This window comes from Salmo salar, unplaced genomic scaffold, assembly GCF_905237065.1.
Source record: "Salmo salar unplaced genomic scaffold, Ssal_v3.1, whole genome shotgun sequence".
Classification (NCBI taxonomy): Eukaryota; Metazoa; Chordata; class Actinopteri; order Salmoniformes; family Salmonidae; genus Salmo; species Salmo salar.
This window is the reverse complement of record NW_025549194.1, coordinates 18,702-37,500: the sequence shown is the minus strand read 5'-3', so window position 1 is coordinate 37,500 and position 18,799 is coordinate 18,702. Positions and strand designations below refer to the sequence as shown.

Here is an 18,799-nt window from a genome sequence, read left to right as displayed (position 1 = left end):
GGGGGACAGGAGACAGGGGACAGGAGACTGAGGGACAGGAGACAGGGGGACAGGAGACAGAGGGACAGGAGACAGAGGGACAGGAGACAGGGGGACAGAGGGACAGGAGACAGGGGACAGGAGACAGGGGACAGGAGACTGAGGGACAGGAGACAGAGGGACAGGGGACAGGAGACAGGGGGACAGGAGACAGGGGGACAGAGGGACAGGAGACAGAGGGACAGGAGACAGAGGGACAGGAGAACAGGGGGACAACGAGACAGAGGGACAGGAGACAGAGGGACAGGAGACAGAGGGACAGGAGACAGAGGGACAGGAGACAGAGGGACAGGAGACTGAGGGACAGGAGACAGGACAGGAGACAGGGGGACAGGAGACAGGGGACAGGAGACAGGGGACAGAGGGACAGGAGACAGAGGGACAGGGGACAGGAGACAGGGGACAGGAGACAGGGGACAGAGGGACAGGAGACAGAGGGACAGGAGACAGAGGGACAGGAGACAGGGGACAACGAGACAGAGGGACAGGAGACTGAGGGACAGGAGACAGGGGACAGGAGACAGGGGGACAGGAGACAGGGGGACAGAGGGACAGGAGACAGAGGGACAGAGGGACAGGAGACAGAGGGACAGGAGACAGAGGACAGGAGACAGGGGGACAGGAGACAGGGGGACAGGAGACTGAGGGACAGGAGACAGAGGGACAGGAGACAGGAGGACAGGAGACAGGAGACAGGGGACAGGAGACAGGGGACAGGAGACAGAGGGACAGGAGACAGGGGGACAGGAGACAGGGGACAGGAGACAGAGGGACAGGAGACAGAGGGACAGGAGACAGAGGGACAGGAGACAGAGGGACAGGAGACAGGGGGGACAGGAGACAGGGGACAGGAGACAGAGGACAGGAGACAGGAGGACAGGAGACAGGGGACAGGGGACAGGAGACAGGGGACAGAGGGACAGGGGGACAGAGGGACAGTGAGACAGGAGGACAGGAGACAGGGGACAGGAGACAGGGGGACAGAGGGACAGGAGACAGGGGACAGGAGACAGAGGGACAGGAGACAGGGGACAGAGACAGGGGACAGGGGGACAGGAGACATGGGGACAGGAGACATGAGACATGGGGACAGGAGACAGGGGACAGGAGACAGGGGGACAGGAGACATAGGGACAGGAGACAGGGGACAGGAGACAGGGGACAGGAGACAGAGGGACAGGAGACTGGGGACAGGACACAGAGGGACAGGGGGACAGGAGACAGAGGGACAGGAGACAGGTTTCTCCAGAGTGGTTGAGGGGAGACCCATGAGACAGTGGACAGGTTTCTCCAGAGTAGTTGAGGGAAAACCCAGGAGACAGTGGACAGGAGACAGGGTTCTCCAGAGTGGTTGAGGAGAGAGACAGGGGACAGTGGACAGGTTTCTCCAGAGTGGTTGATGGGAGACCCATGATACAGTGGACAGGTTTCTCCAGAGTAGTTGAGGGGAAACCCAGGAGACAGTGGACAGGTTTCTCCAGAGTGGCTGAGGGGAGACAGGGGACAGGTTTCTCCAGAGTGGTTGAGAAGAGACAGTGGACAGGGGGTAGGTTTCTCCAGAGTGGCTGAGGGGAGACCCAGGAGACAGTGGACAGGTTTCTCCAGAGTGGTTTAGGAGAGACCCAGGAGACAGTGGACAGGTTTCTCCAGAGTGGCTGAGGGAGACAGGGGACAGGTTTCTCCAGAGTGGTTGAGTAGAGACAGGGGACAGGTTTCTCCAGAATGGTTGAGGAGAGACCTAGGAGACAGTGGTCAGGTTTCTCCAGAGTGGTTGAGGAGAGACCTAGGAGACAGTGGCCAGGTTTCTCCAGAGTGGCCGAGGGAGACCCAGGAGACAGTGGACAGGTTTCTCCAGAGTAGTTGAGGAGAGACCCAGGGGGACGCTGGCTGGGGGACAGGGGGACATAGCCAGGGGACTTGCTCTGTCCTGAAGAGGAGGGAGTCTGCCTGGGCTCAGAGGACTGGGTGGAACGACCCTTAGAGCTCCACACACTACCCACCAAGTTCCCAAAACAGAGGACTGGCAGAGAGGGCAGGTGTGTGTGTAGGGGGTTAACATGATTTTCAAATGTAGAAAATAATTCAATTCACAGAAAGAAAAGATAACAGGTAAGTGTGTTTAATAATAAAGAAATGATAACAGGTAAATGTGTTAAATAATAAAGAAAATATAACAGATAAGTGTGTATAATAATAAATACATCAAAACATCATGTATATGGAGCCTCAATCATCAGGAGGAAGAAGAAGAGGAGAAGGGAAGGAAGAGGAGAAAGTAGCTGAAGACAGAGTGAAAGGAGAGGGTGGAAAGAGATGGAAGGAGAGAGAGGGCGACAGAGAGACAGAAAGATGAAGAGCGAGAGGGCGACAGATAGAGAGACAGAAAGACAAAGAGAGAGAGGGCGACAGACAGAGAGAGAGACAGAAAGATGAAGAGAGAGAGAGAGACAGAAAGATGAAGAGCGAGAGGGCGACAGACAGAGAGAGAGACAGAAAGATGAAGAGAGAGAGAGACAGAAAGACGAAGAGAGAGAGAGAGAGGGCGACAGACAAAGATAGAGACAGAAAGACAGAGAGAGAGAGGGCGACAGACAGACAAAGAGACAAAGACAGATGGAGAGAGAGGCGACAGACAAAGATAGAGAGTGAGGGTGACAGACAGACAAAGATATAGAGAGACAGGAAGACGGAGAGAGAGCATGGGCGACAGACAGACAAAGAGAGAGAGAGAGAGAGAAAGATAGAGGGCGACAGACAGACAAAGATAGAGACAGAAAGACAAAGAGAGAGAGGAGCGACAGACAGACAAAGACAGAAAGATAAAGAGAGAGAGAAGGGGACAGACAGACAAAGACAGAAAGATAAAGAGAGAGAGAAGGGGACAGACAGACAAAGACAGAAAGATAAAGAGAGAGAGAAGGCGACAGACAGACAAAGACAGAAAGATAAAGAGAGAGAGAAGGGGACAGACAACTGTCTCTACCTTTGACATCCTCGTCCTCGATGGGGGTGTTGGTGCTCTCTATAGACTCCTGGGGGAAAGAACGTATAGCTTGATCTGTAGCCTGGTGTACACCGAGTATCAGATTTGGGCTACCTGTGTAAACGCTGCCTAATACTTAAATCAGATAGAACATTAAATTATACAGAACATTAATAGACCAGAACAGCTCAAGGACAGAACTACATACATTTAATATAAAGTATATACATGTATACACAAACAAACATTACACACACACACCTCTGTCAGTGCTGTACCTTGTTCCCATCTATTGGGTTGTGGATCACTGTGGTCTGGGGTTCCTAGGGAGACAGAGAGAGATGAAACAATACAAACAGAGAATAGAAAGAGACAACAGTGGGGGAGAAGGAGGTGGAGGAGGTAGAGGAGGTGGAGTAGGAGGAGGTAGAGAAGGTGGAGCAGGAGGTGTAGTAGGTGGAGGAGGATGGGGTAGAGTAAGTAGAGGAGGAGGAGGTAGAAGAGGTACAGGAGGTGTAGGAGGAGGAGGCGGAGGAGGTGGAGGTAGAGTAGGTGGAGGAGGAGGTAGAGTAAGTAGAGGAGGTGGAGGAGGAGGTAGAGGAGGAGGAGGTAGAGTAGGTAGAGGTAGGAGGAGGAGGTAGAGGAGGAGGAGGTAGAATAGGTAGAGGTAGGAGGAGGAGGAGGTAGTGGAGGTGGAGGACGTGGAGGTAAAGGAGGAGGAGGTAGAGTAGGTAGAGGTAGGAGGAGGAGGTAGAGGTAGGAGGAGGAGGAGGTAGAGTAGGTAGAGGTAGGAGGAGGAGGTAGAGGAGGAGGAGGTAGAGTAGGTGGAGGTAGGAGGAGGAGGTAGAGTAGGTAGAGGTAGGAGGAGGAGGTAGAGGAGGAGGAGGTAGAGTAGGTAGAGGTGGGAGGAGGAGGTAGAGTAGGTAGAGGTAGGAGGAGGAGGTAGAGGAGGAGGAGGTAGAATAGAGAGGGGTAGGAGGAGGAGGAGGAGGAGGTGGAGGACGTGGAGGTAAAGGAGGAGGAGGTAGAGGAGGAGGAGGTAGAGTAGGTAGAGGTAGGAGGAGGAGGTAGAGTAGGTAGAGGTAGGAGGAGGAGGTAGAGGAGGTAGAGGTAGGAGGAGGTAGAGGAGGAGGAGGTAGATGACGTGGAGGTGGAGGAGTGTGACTCTGTGTGTGTGTGTGTGTGTGTGTGTGTGTGCGTGTGTGTGTGTGTGTGCGTGACTGTACCAAGTCTTGGCAAAATGGATCCTGATGATGTTCCAGCTGTAATCACTGAGACAGATTACACACTGTCATTAGTGTGTGTGTGTGTGTGCGTGTATAACTGTTTATTTGTGTGTGTGGGTCATCATGGGAAAAAGGCATATAAAGATGTTGAGGTCATGCAGGGCATCAGTCATGTGACCAACACAGCCAACGAATCAGCACACACCATGCACAAGTTGCAACCAATCAGACCATCACTACCAGACTAAGGAACCAGCGTCCTTTGGTCCTTCGGCTGGAAGGAAGGAAGGAAGGAAGGAAGGAAGGAAGGAAGGAAGGGAGGGAGGAAGGAAGGAAGGAAGGAAGGAAGGAAGGAAGGAAGGAAGGAGGAGGAAGGAAGGAAGGGAGGAAGGAAGGAAGGAAGGAAGGAAGGGAGGGAGGGGGAAGGGAGGGAGGGAGGGAGGAAGGAAGGAAGGAAGGAAGGAAGGAAGGAAGGAAGGAAGGAAGGAAGGAAGGAAGGAAGGAAGGAAGGAAGGAAGGAAGGAAGGAAGGAAGGAAGGAAGGAAGGAAGGAAGGAGTATTGTTGATATTCAGCCAGGTACACGTTAGCAACAGTAACGCATCACAAAGCCAGCAAAACAAATGACTGGTGTTAGAGATTAGTTTAATGATTGTTATGCTGCATTCTGGGTAAAAAATAATATGGGGAGTGTGATGATTGTCATGTCAACCGTCACTTAATCTGAAGACATGTCTATATGAATAACCAGACATTATGTCTATATGAATAACCAGACATTATGTCTATATGAATAACCAGACATTATGTCTATATGAATGACCAGACATTATGTCTATATGAATGACCAGACATTGTGTCTATATGAATAACCAGACATTATGTCTATATGAATAACCAGACATTATGTCTATATGAATAACCAGATATTATGTCTATATGAATAACCAGACATTATGTCTATATGAATAACCAGACATTATAACTGTATTAATGACCAGACATTGTGACTGTATTAATGACCAGACATTGTGTCTATATGAATGACCAGACATTGTGACTGTATTAATGATCAGACATTGTGTCTATATGAATGACCAGACATTGTGTCTGTATGAATGACCAGACATTGTGTCTGTATGAATGACCAGACATTGTGACTGTATTAATGACCAGACATTGTGACTGTATGAATGACCAGACATTGTGACTGTATGAATGACCAGACATTGTAACTGTATTAATGACCAGACATTGTGACTGTATGAATGACCAGACATTGTAACTGTATTAGTGACCAGGCATTGTGACTGTATGAATGACCAGACATTGTAACTGTATTAATGACCAGACATTGTGACTGTATGAATGACCAGACATTGTGACTGTATTAATGAGAGGTCGGCCGATTATGATTTTTCAACGCCGATACCGATTATTGGAGTACCAAAGTCGATACCGATTAATCGGCCAATTTTTTCTTCTTTTTGTAATAATGACAATTACAACAATACTGAATTAACACTTATTTTAACTTAATATAATACATCAATAAAATCAATTTAGCCTCAAATAAATAATGAAACATGTTCAATTTAGTTTAAATAATGCAAAACAATGTGTTGGAGAAGAAAGTAAAAGTGCAGTATGGGCCATGTAAAAAAGCTAAGGTTTAAGTTCCTTGCTCAGAACATGGGAACATATGAAAGCTGGTGGTTCCTTTTAACATGAGTCTTCAATATTCCCAGGTAAGTTTTAGGTTGTAGTTATTATAGGAATTATAGGACTATTTCTCTCTATACGATTTGTATTTCATATACCTTTGACTATTGGATGTTCTTATAGGCACTTTAGTATTGCCAGTGTAACAGTATAGCTTCTGTCCCTCTCCTCGCTCCTACCTGGGCTCGAACCAGGAACACATCGACAACAGCCACCCTCGAAGCAACGTTACCCATGTAGAGGAAGGGGAACAACTACTCCAAGTCTCAGAGCGAGTGACGTTTGAAACGCTATTAGCGCGCACCCCGCTAACTAGCTAGCCATTTCACATCGGTTACACCAGCCTAATCTTGGGAGTTGACAGGCTTGAAGGGGTGGGTATAATTTGTGGAACATTCCAACAGGAAACTGTTCCGAAAAACGTAAAGTAAAAGGTTGCCAACCAACAATGCATACAAAGTAGCAACGCATACAAACCAAGCTAACTAGCTGCCGAATAGGCATCAACTCACGACGTAGCTTATTCTTAATGTTTGTCCATAGGCAACCAGAGTGAGGACAGACATTTTTCGGAATAAACGTGATGAGTGAAAAACGCAATGAAATAGACCACTCACTACCGGTATCTTATTCTGCCGCTATACAACTTTGTATGCGTTGTTTTTTGGCAACCTTGTTATTTACGAAGTTTTTGGAATAGATTCCTGTTGGAACGTTCCGCAAATTATACCCACCCGGCTTGAAGTCATAAACAGCTTGAAACACAACGAAGAGCTGCTGGCAAAATGCACGAAAGTGCTGTCTGAATTAATGCTTACGAGCCTGCTGGTGCCTACCATCGCTCAGTCAGACTGCTCTATCAAATCATAGACTTAATTATAACATAATAAACACACAGAAATACGAGCCTTTGGTCATTAATATGGTCGAATCCGGAAACTATCATCTCATCTCGTGGAGTGCAATGTAAGGCAGGTGGTTAGAGCGTTGGACTAGTAACCAAGGTTGCAAATACGAATCCCCAAATCCCCCTGAACAAGGCAGTTAACCCCGTTTCATTGAAAATAAGAATGTGTTCTTAATCTGACTTGCCTAGTTAAATAAAGGTGTAAAAAAAAAAAATCGTTGGCCAAAAATACCAATTACCGATTGTTATGAAAACTTGAAATCGGCCCTAATTAATCGGCCATTCCGATTAATCAGTCGACCTCTAGTATTAATGACCAGACATTGTGTCTGTATGAATGACCAGACATTGTGTCTGTATGAATGACCAGACATTGTAACTGTATTAATGACCAGACATTGTGTCTGTATTAATGACCAGACATTGTGTCTATATGAATGACCAGACATTGTGTCTGTATGAATGACCAGACATTGTAACTGTATTAATGACCAGACATTGTAACTGTATTAATGACCAGACATTGTGTCTGTATGAATGACCAGACATTGTAACTGTATTAATGACCAGACATTGTAACTGTATTAATGACCAGACATTGTGACTGTATTAATGACCAGACATTGTGTCTGTATGAATGACCAGACATTGTGTCTGTATTAATGACCAGACATTGTGACTGTATTAATGACCAGACATTGTGTCTGTATTAATGACCAGACATTGTTTATTTAACAGTTAATGGCTGCTTCACATTCATACATCCAGTGAAATATCTGTGTCATTGTTCAATCTGTGGTAAAATCCTACCGCAAGGTCAATACAGGGAGAAAGAGGGGAGGGAGGGGGTGAGAGGAGGGTGCATTATGTACCAGTGATGGGGAGGGAGTAAAGGGAGGTATGGAGGAGGAGGAGGAGGGAGGGGGTGAGAGGAGGGTGTATTATGTACCAGTGATGGGGAGGGAGTAAAGGGAGGTATGGAGGAGGGAGGGGGTGAGAGGAGGGTGCATTATGTACCAGTGATGGGGAGGGAGTAAAGGGAGGTATGGAGGAGGAGGGGGAGGGAGGGGGGTGAGAGGAGGGTGTAGTATGTACCAGTGCTGGGGAGGGAGTAAAGGGAGGTATGGAGGAGGGGGAGGGGGGAGGAGGGTGTAGTATGTACCAGTGCTGGGGAGGGAGTAAAGGGAGGTATAGAGGAGGGTGTAGTATGTACCAGTGCTGGGGAGGGAGTAAAGGGAGGTATGGAGGAGGAGGGTGTAGTATGTACCAGTGCTGGGGAGGGAGTAAAGGGAGGTATGGAGGAGGAGGGTGTAGTATGTACCAGTGCTGGGGAGGGAGTAAAGGGAGGTATAGAGGAGGGTGTAGTATGTACCAGTGCTGGGGAGGGAGTAAAGGGAGGTATAGAGGAGGGGTGTAGTATGTACCAGTGCTGGGGAGGGAGTAAAGGGAGGTATAGAGGAGGGTGTAGTATGTACCAGTGCTGGGGAGGGAGTAAAGGGAGGTATGGAGGAGGAGGGTGTAGTATGTACCAGTGCTGGGGTTAAGCTGGTGTCTTTAGGACTGGTCACTGTGTTGGCTTTGTTGTTCGCCTGTAAAGCAAGTAGTGTAGAGGGAACATCACATCATAAACCTGACCTGATCTGACCTGGGACAAATCTATTCTGTCAACTTTTCTTTAGCTTTTAGCCTTACCTGTACAATGGAATCAGTAGACAGTCTGCTAATGGTTTTATAGTGTATATAGATCCTGTATAACAGGGTTCAATAAACAGTCCCCTAATGGTTTCATAGTGTATATAGATCCTACAGGGTTCAATAGACAGTCCCCTAATGGTTTTATCGTGTATATAGATCCTGTATAACAGGGTTCAATAGACAGTCCCCTAATGGTTTCATAGTGTATATAGATCCTGTATAACAGGGTTCAATAAACAGTCCCCTAATGGTTTTATAGTGTATATAGATCCTGTATAACAAGGTTCAATAGACAGTACCCTAATGGTTTCATAGTGTATATAGATTCTGTATAACAGGGTTCAATAAACAGTCCCCTAATGGTTTCATAGTGTATATAGATCCTACAGGGTTCAATAGACAGTCCCCTAATGGTTTCATAGTGTATATAGATCCTACAGGCTTCAATAAACAGCCCCTAATGGTTTCATAGTGTATGTAGATCCTGTATAACAGGGTTCAATAAACAGTCCCCTAATGGTTTTATAGTGTATATAGATCCTACAGGGTTCAATAAACAGTCCCCTAATGGTTTTATAGTGTATATAGATCCTACAGGGTTCAATAGACAGCCCCCTAATGGTTTCATAGTGTATATAGATCCTGTATAACAGGGTTCAATAAACAGTCCCCTAATGGTTTTATAGTGTATATAGATCCTGTATAACAGGGTTCAATAGACAGTCCCCTAATGGTTTCATAGTGTATATAGATCCTTATAACAGGGTTCAATAGACAGTCCCCTAATGGTTTTATAGTGTATATAGATCCTGTATAACAGGGTTCAATAGACAGCCCCTAATGGTTTCATAGTGTATATAGATCCTACAGGGTTCAATAGACAGTCCCCCTAATGGTTTCATAGTGTATATAGATCCTGTATAACAGGGTTCAATAGACGGCCCGCCGGTCATTTTATTTGACCCCTTAAGTAAGTATTTTCATTGTCAGACAAAAAGACTATAAAATCATCAGGTAACCGGCAATAATTGATCTTAATGTAGGAAATCTGTTCCCAAGTATTCCACACACATATATATAGAGATCCACATAGACCTCCATAGACCTCCACATAGACCATAGATCCACATAGACCTCCACTCATCACTGTCAAACGCTCCCTGAAACATTTCAATGAGCAAGCCTTTCTAATCGACCTGGCCCTGGTATCCTGGAAGGATATTGACCTCATCCCGTCAGTAGAGGATGCCTGGTTATTTTTAAAAATGCCTTCCTCTCCATCTTAAATAAGCATGCCCCTTTCAAGAAATTTAGAACCAGGAACAGATATAGCCCTTGGTTCTCCCCAGACCTGACTGCCCTTAACCAACACAAAAATATCCTGTGGCGTTCTGCATTAGCATCGAACTGCCCCGCGATATGCAACTTTTTAGGGAAGTTAGAAACCAATACACACAGACAGTTAGAAACGCCAAGGCTAGCTTTTTCAAACAGAAATTCGCTTCTTGCAACTCCAACTCTAAAAAGTTCTGGGACATTGCAAAGTCCATGGAGAATAAGAACACCTCCTCCCAACTGTCCACTGCACTGAGGATAGGAAACTCTGTCACCACCGATAAGCCCACTATAATTGAGAATTTCAATAAGCATTTTTCTACGGCTGGCCATGCTTTCCACCTAACTACCCCTACTGCATTCAACAGCACTGCACCCCCCACAGCTACTCGCCCAAGCCTCCCCCATTTCTCCTTCTCCCAAATCCATTCAGCTGATGTTCTGAAAGAGCTGCAAAATCTGGACCCCTACAAATCAGCTGGGCTTGACAATCTGGACCCTTTCTTTCTAAAATGATCTGCCGAAATTATTGCAACCCCTATTACTAGCCAGTTCAACCTCTCTTTCGTGTCGTCTGAGATTCCCATAGATTGAAAGCAGCTGCTGTCATCCCCCTCTTCAAAGGAGGTGACACTCTTGACCCAAATTGCTACAGACCTATATCCATCCTACCCTGCCTTTCTAAGGTCTTCGAAAGCCAAGTCAACAAACAGATTACCGACCATTTCGAATCCCACCGCACCCTCTCCGCTATGCAATCTGGTTTCAGAGCTGGTCATGGGTGCACCTCAGCCACGCTCAAGGTCCTAAACGACATCGTAACCGCCATCGATAAGAAACAATACTGTGCTGCCGTATTCATTGACCTGGCCAAAGCTTTTGACTCTGTTAATCACCACATCCTCATCGGCAGACTCAGTAGCCTTGGTTTCTCAAACGATTCGTCGCCTGGTTCACCAACTACTTCTCTGACAGAGTTCAGTGTGTCAAATCGGAGGGCCTACTGTCTGGACCTCTGGCAGTCTCTATAGGGGTACCACAGGGTTCAATTCTTGGGCTAACTCTTTTCTCTGTATAAATAAATGATGTCGCTCTTGCTGCTGGTGAATCTCTGATCCACCTCTACGCAGACGACACCATTCTGTACACTTCTGGCCCTTCTTTGGACACTGTGTTAACAACCCTCCAGACGAGCTTCAATGCCATTCAACTCTCCTTCCGTGGTCTCCAACTGCTCCTAAACACAAGTAAAACTAAATGCATGCTCTTCAACCGATCGCTGCCTGCACCTGCCCGCCTGTCCAGCATCACTTCTCTGGACGGTTCTAACTTAGAATTTGTGGACAACTACAAATACCTAGGTGTCTGGTTAGACTGTAAACTCTCCTTCCAGACTCACATCAATCATCTCCAATCCAAAGTGAAATCTCGAATTGGCTTCCTATTTCGCATCAAAGCATCCTTCACTCATGCTGCCAAACATACCCTCGTAAAACTGACCATCCTACCAATCCTCGACTTTGGGGATGTCATTTACAAAATAGCTTCCAATACCCTACTCAACAAGCTGGATGCAGTCTATCACAGTGCCATCTGTTTTGTCACCAAAGCCCCATATACTACCCACCACTGCGACCTGTACGCTCTCGTTGGCTGGCCTTCGCTTCATAATCGTCGCCAAACACATTGGCTCCAGGTCATCTACAAGACCCTGCTAGGTAAAGTCCCCCCTTATCTCCGCTCACTGGTCACCATAGCAGCACCCACCTGTAGCACGCGCTCCAGCAGGTATATCTCTCTGGTCACCCCTAAAGCCAACTCCTCCTTTGGTCGCCTCTCCTTCCAGTTCTCTGCTGCCAATGACTGGAACGAACTACAAAAATCTCTGAAACTGGAAACACTTATCTCCCTCACTAGCTTTAAGCACCAGCTGTCAGAGCAGCTCACAGATCACTGCACCTGTACATAGCCCATCTATAATTTAGCCCAAACTACTACCTCTTCCCCTACTGTATTTATTTATTTTGCTCCTTTGCACCATATTATTTATATTTTATCTCTGAACTTTCTTCAAACTACAAATCTACCATTCCAGTGTTTTTCTTGCTATACTTTATTTACTTTGCAGCCATGGCATTTTTTTGCCTTTACCTCCCTTATCTCACCTCATTTGCTCACATTGTATATAGACTTATTTTTTTTTCTACTGCATCATTGATTGTATGTTGTTTTACTCCATGTGTAACTCTGTGTTTTTGTATGTTGTCGAACTGCTTTGCTTTATCTTGGCCAGGTCGCAATTGTAAAATGAGAACTTGTTCTCAACTTGCCTAGCTGGTTAAATAAAGGTGAAATAAATAAAATAAAAAACATGCAATTGTATTCCAACGTAATCAATGTTGTAAATTATTAAGTCAAATATTAGGATCTGTTTGGGATTCTTGTGGTCAATTTGCAGTGTACAAATGATTCATAAGTATGTTACGGCCTCCCGACCGGAAGAAGGAGGAAGAATGGGTCCTCGGCTTTTAATGGGACCCTGTGTATAAAGTAATCTTTGTCATTTAGTAATCACTTAGTCAAGGGGTGTTGTGCTTTTGTCTGCCAGCAGAGGGGGCTACTCGCTCTAGTGGTTACTTCACACTCTCTCAAGCTACAGTGGCCATCGAGCTAGCCTGCCTAGTCAGTTGAATGGGTGAGAGCCAAACTGTATTCAAGAGACGACAGGATCAGCTAATTGTTTTCAAATGTATTATTAAGGTGTCAGGCTCCCATTCATTCATCTCACCGGTCTGACACAGGGCTATCTATACCAGAGTACTGACACAGGACTATCTATACCAGAGTACTGACACAGGACTATCTATACCAGAGTACTGACACAGGACTATCTATACCAGAGTACTGACACAGGACTATCTATACCAGAGTACTGACACAGGACTATCTATACCAGAGTACTGACACAGGACTCTCTATACCAGAGTACTGACACAGGACTATCTATACCAGAGTACTGACACAGGACTATCTATACCAGAGTACTGACACAGGACTATCTATACCAGAGTACTGACACAGGACTATCTATACCAGAGTACTGAGACAGGACTATCTATACCAGAGTACTGACACAGGACTATCTATACCAGAGTACTGACACAGGACTATCTATACCAGAGTACTGAGACAGGACTATCTATACCAGAGTACTGACACAGGACTATCTATACCAGAGTACTGACACAGGACTATCTATACCAGAGTACTGACACAGGACTATCTATACCAGAGTACTGACACAGGACTATCTATACCAGAGTACTGAGACAGGACTATCTATACCAGAGTACTGACACAGGACTATCTATACCAGAGTACTGACACAGGACTATCTATACCAGAGTACTGACACAGGACTATCTATACCAGAGTACTGACACAGGACTATCTATACCAGAGTACTGACACAGGACTATCTATACCAGAGTACTGACACAGGACTATCTATACCAGAGTACTGACACAGGACTATCTATACCAGAGTACTGACACAGGACTCTCTATACCAGAGTACTGACACAGGACTATCTATACCAGAGTACTGACACAGGACTATCTATACCAGAGTACTGACACAGGACTATCTATACCAGAGTACTGACACAGGACTATCTATACCAGAGTACTGACACAGGACTATCTATACCAGAGTACTGACACAGGACTATCTATACCAGAGTACTGACACAGGACTATCTATACCAGAGTACTGACACAGGACTATCTATACCAGAGTACTGACACAGGACTATCTATACCAGAGTACTGACACAGGACTCTCTATACCAGAGTACTGACACAGGACTATCTATACCAGAGTACTGAGATGGCAGAACTTAGTGACTACAGGAAACCAGAGACAAAACTACAGGAAATGGGAGGTGTTAAGGAGAACAGGTGATCAGTTGTTACAGAAAAAGATACAGGGCCAATCAGCACCCTACCAACAAGCCTCTCTATGTTACATTAAAAGACAGGGCCAATCAGCACCCTACTCTCTATGTTACATTAAAAGACAGGGCCAATCAGCATCCTACTGTCTATGTTAGTGCACTACTTTCTACAGCGGGCCAATCAGCACCCTACTCTCTAGTTAGTGCACTGCTTTCTTCAGAGGGCCAATCAGCAACCTACTCTCTAATTAGTGCACTGCTTTCTGCAGAGGGCTCTGGCCAAAGGTAGTGTACGATGTAGGGAAACAAAGGGAGCCATTTGGAACACCGCCACAGAAACTCACCTTGACGGCATCAGCCTTCTTGTTCAGCAGACTCTTGACTGCTGTAGAGAGGAAGAGGAAGAGAGAGAGAGAGAGAGAGAGAGAGAGAGATGAAGGTAAACACCAGTGCTTCACACAGAGACAGACAGCCTCCATAGTGCAACAAGGCTGTGTTCATTAGACTCAAAACAAGAGGAAACGTTTTGAAACAGGCAGGGACTAAATGGCTGAATCTGTTAAATGACAGAGACACGTTTCCTTGTGTTTCAAAACGTTTCAAATATAAAGTGATATAAAAGTAATGGCATTAAAGTCAGTATTAAAGTCATAGTATTAAAGTCATGGTATTAAAGTAATGGTATTAAAGTCAGAATTAAAGTCATGGTATTAAAGTCAGTATTAAAGTAATGATATTAAAGTCAGTATTAAAGTCATGGTATTAAAGTCAGTATTAAAGTCATGGTATTAAAGTCAGAATTAAAGTCAGTATTAAAGTCATGGTATTAAAGTCAGAATTAAAGTCAGTATTAAAGTAATGATATTAAAGTCATGGTATTAAAATCAGTATTAAAGTCATAGTATTAAAGTCAGTATTAAAGTCATGGTATTAAAGTCAGAATTAAAGTCAGTATTAAAGTAATGGCATTAAAGTCATAGTATTAAAGTCGGTATTAAAGTCATGGTATTAAAGTCAGAATTAAAGTCAGTATTAAAGTCATGGTATTAAAGTCAGTATTAAAGTCAGTATTAAAGTCATAGTATTAAAGTCAGAATTAAAGTCAGTATTAAAGTCATAGTATTAAAGTCAGTATTAAAGTCATGGTATTAAAGTCATAGTATTAAAGTCATGGTATTAAATTCAGAATTAAAGTCAAAATTAAAGTCAGTATTAAAGTAATGATATTAATGTCAGTATTAAAGTAATGGCATTAATGTCAGTATTAAAGTCAGTATTAAAGTCATAGTATTAAAGTCATGGTATTAAAGTCATGGTATTAAAGTCAGTATTAAAGTCAGAATTAAAGTCAGTATTAAAGTAATGATATTAAAGTCAGTATTAAAGTCATAGTATTAAAGTCAGAATTAAAGTCAGTATTAAAGTCATGGTATTAAAGTCATGATATTAAGTAATGGTATTAAAGTCAGTATTAAAGTCAGTATTAAAGTCATAGTATTAAAGTCAGAATTAAAGTCAGTATTAAAGTCATGGTGTTAGTCATAGTATTAAGTCATGGTATTAAAGTCAGTATTAAAGTAATTGTATAAAGTAATTGTATAAAATCATTGCATGCATCTGCATCGTCATGCTACAACATATTCTACATATAGTATATACTACATGAAGTATTATGTGAATGTACTATATTCATTATTCATAACATACTGCACATATACTGTATATATACACTACATGGAGTATTCTGTGAATGTGATTGTACTATATTCACTATTCATAACATACTGTATATACACTACATGAACTATTCTGTGAATGTACTATATTCACTATTCATTATATACTGTATATATACTGTGTATATACTACATGAAGTGTTCTGTTGATGTGAATGTACAGTATTTACTATTCATAATATACCATTTATATACTGTATATATACACTACATGAAGTATTCTGTAGATGTGAATGTACTTTATTCACTATTCATAACATCCTGTTTATATTCAGTGCATTCGGAAAGTATTCAGACCCCTTCACTTTTTCCATATTTTGTTAGGTTACAGCCTTATTCTAAAATGTATTAAATTTAAAAAAATCCTCAGCAATCTGCACAATACCCCATAATGGTAAAGTGAAAATAGGTTTTAGAAATGTTTGCAAATGTATTAAATATGAAAAACAGATACCTTATTTACATAAGTATTTAGACCCTTTGTTATGAGACTCAAAATTGAGCTCAGGTGCATCCTGTTTCCATTGATCATCCTTGAGATGTTTCTACAACTTGATTGGAGTCAGCCTGTGGTAAATTCAATTGATTGGACATGATTTGGAAAGGCACACACCTGTCTATACAAGGTCCCACAGTTGACAGAGCATATCAGTGCAAAAACCAAGCCATGAGGTCCGAAGGAAATGTCCGTAGAGCTCCGAGACAGGATTGTGTCGAGGCACAGATCTGGAGAAGGGTACCAAAACATTTCTGCAGCATTGAATGTCCCCAAGAACACAGTGGCCTCCATCATTCTTAAATGGAAGGAGTTTGGAACCACCAAGACTCTTCCTAGAGCTGGCCGCCCGGCCAAACTGAGCAATCGGGGGAGAAGAGCCTTGGTCAGGGAGGTGACCAAGAACCCAATGGTCACTCTGACAGAGCTACAGAGTTCCTCTGTGGAGATGGGAGAACCTTCCAGAAGGACAACCATCTCAGCAGCACTCCACCAATCAGGCCGTTATGTAGAGTGGCCGCCACTCCTCAGTAAAAGGCACATGACAGCCCGCTTGGAGTTTGCCAAAAGGCACCAAAAGGACTCTCAGACCACGAGAAACAAGATTTCAGTTGTTTTTTTTAAGATACATTTTTGCTTTGTTATTATGGGGTATTGTGTGTAGATTGAAAAACAACAATTTAATCAATTTTAGAATAAGGCTGTAACGTAAAAAAATGTGGATAAAGTCAAGGGATCCACATACTTCCCAATGCACTGTGTATATGTACTATTATGAAATCAAGTTGTGTTAAAAGGGATATTCACACTACTGAGTCGAACCAAACCAAGCTGTACTGAGCTGGCCTGGTTATGCATCCTCCATAGTTACTGTAACCGTGCCGACAAGAGACAATGTGTAAAGAAAATATCAGAGCCCGCACAGTTTGGTTGGGGTCGGCCCGATAGTGTGAAAGGGGTATAAAAGTACCGACAAAGGGTGTGACATGAGACCCTGGCCACTGATTGGCTGACAGAGAGCAAGTGTCATGAAACCTTGGCCACTGATTGGCTGACAGAGAGGAAGTGAGTTCTTACCTCGAGGGTACCACATCCCAAACAAAGGACGTAAAGAAATAAAAAACAATTAAAAAGAAGAAAATGATTAATTGTAAAGAAAAAAGAAAATCTGATTATTTAATTCTAAAGAAAAGCATAAATAAAAATAACTGCAAAACAGTCAGATATGGGGAGTAAAGTGAAATTACTTTTGGAGTTTTACACACAGAAAGAGAGAGAGAGAGACAGAGAGAAAGAGAGACAGAGAGAAGGACAGAGAGAGAAAAGACAGTGAGGACGTACCTGAGAAGTTTTTTGTTACCAGCAGTGTGGTCAAAATGGCTCCCTGGAAAGAGTGGAGGGGACAGAAAGAAAGGAGGGAAGGATGGAGAGAGCAGAAAAGAGGAGGGGAGGAGAAGCAGAAAAGGAGGGGAGGAGAGAGCAGAAAAGAGGAGAGGAGAGGAGAGGAGAGAGAAAACAATTCACTAATTAAAGATTGTTAGAAAAGAGGAATGCTAATAAAAAAGAGAGAAGAAGAACAGAACTGGTACTATAGTCTCTACTGAAGGACTGATCATTTCAACAGCCACAGCAGTGGTATTATAGTCTCTACTGAAGGACTGATCATTTCAACAGACAACAGCAGTGGTACTATAGTCTCTACTGAAGGACTGATCATTTCAACAGACAACAGCAGTGGTACTATAGTCTACTGAAGGACTGATCATTTCAACAGACAACAGCAGTGGTACTATAGTCTCTACTGAAGTGCTGATCATTTCAACAGACAACAGCAGTGGTATTATAGTCTCTACTGAAGGACTGATCATTTCAACAGACAACAGCAGTGGTACTATAGTCTCTACTGAAGGACTGATCATTTCAACAGACAACAGCAGTGGTACTATAGTCTCTACTGAAGGACTGATCATTTCAACAGACAACAGCAGGGATACTATAGTCTCTACTGAAGGACTGATCATTTCAACAGACAACAGCAGTGGTATTATAGTCTCTACTGAAGGACTGATCATTTCAACAGACAACAGCAGTGGTATTATAGTCTCTACTGAAGGACTGATCATTTCAACAGACAACAGCAGTGGTACTATAGTCTCTACTGAAGGACTGATCATTTCAACAGACAACAGCAGTGGTACTATAGTCTACTGAAGGACTGATCATTTCAACAGACAACAGCAGTGGTATTATAGTCTCTACTGAAGGACTGATCATTTCAACAGCCACAGCAGTGGTACTATAGTCTACTGAAGGACTGATCATTTCAACAGACAACAGCAGTGGTACTATAGTCTCTACTGAAGGACTGATCATTTCAACAGACAACAGCAGTGGTATTATAGTCTCTACTGAAGGACTGATCATTTCAACAGACAACAGCAGTGGTACTATAGTCTCTACTGAAGGACTGATCATTTCAACAGACAACAGCAGTGGTATTATAGTCTCTACTGAAGGACTGATCATTTCAACAGACAACAGCAGTGGTATTATAGTCTCTACTGAAGGACTGATCATTTCAACAGACAACAGCAGTGGTACTATAGTCTACTGAAGGACTGATCATTTCAACAGACAACAGCAGTGGTATTATAGTCTCTACTGAAGGACTGATCATTTCAACAGACAACAGCAGTGGTACTATAG

At 43.8% G+C, this 18,799-nt stretch overlaps 1 long non-coding RNA gene across 1 annotated transcript in view; it reads right to left on the bottom strand.

Annotated features, from left to right (window-relative positions):
* The window catches only part of LOC106610565 (calcium/calmodulin-dependent protein kinase type II subunit delta), a gene marked incomplete at its 5' end in the record, with an annotated part of 26,379 nt that extends 8,902 nt beyond the window's left edge, over positions 1–17,477 (bottom strand). Inside the window, 5 exons of the long non-coding RNA XR_006765825.1 lie at positions 3,023–3,071; positions 3,301–3,345; positions 8,405–8,464; positions 14,206–14,246; positions 17,435–17,477. This is a non-coding gene — a long non-coding RNA (calcium/calmodulin-dependent protein kinase type II subunit delta). The remainder of the gene's footprint in view (positions 1–3,022; positions 3,072–3,300; positions 3,346–8,404; positions 8,465–14,205; positions 14,247–17,434) is intronic.
* Between the last annotated feature and the right edge of the window lie 1,322 nt (positions 17,478–18,799).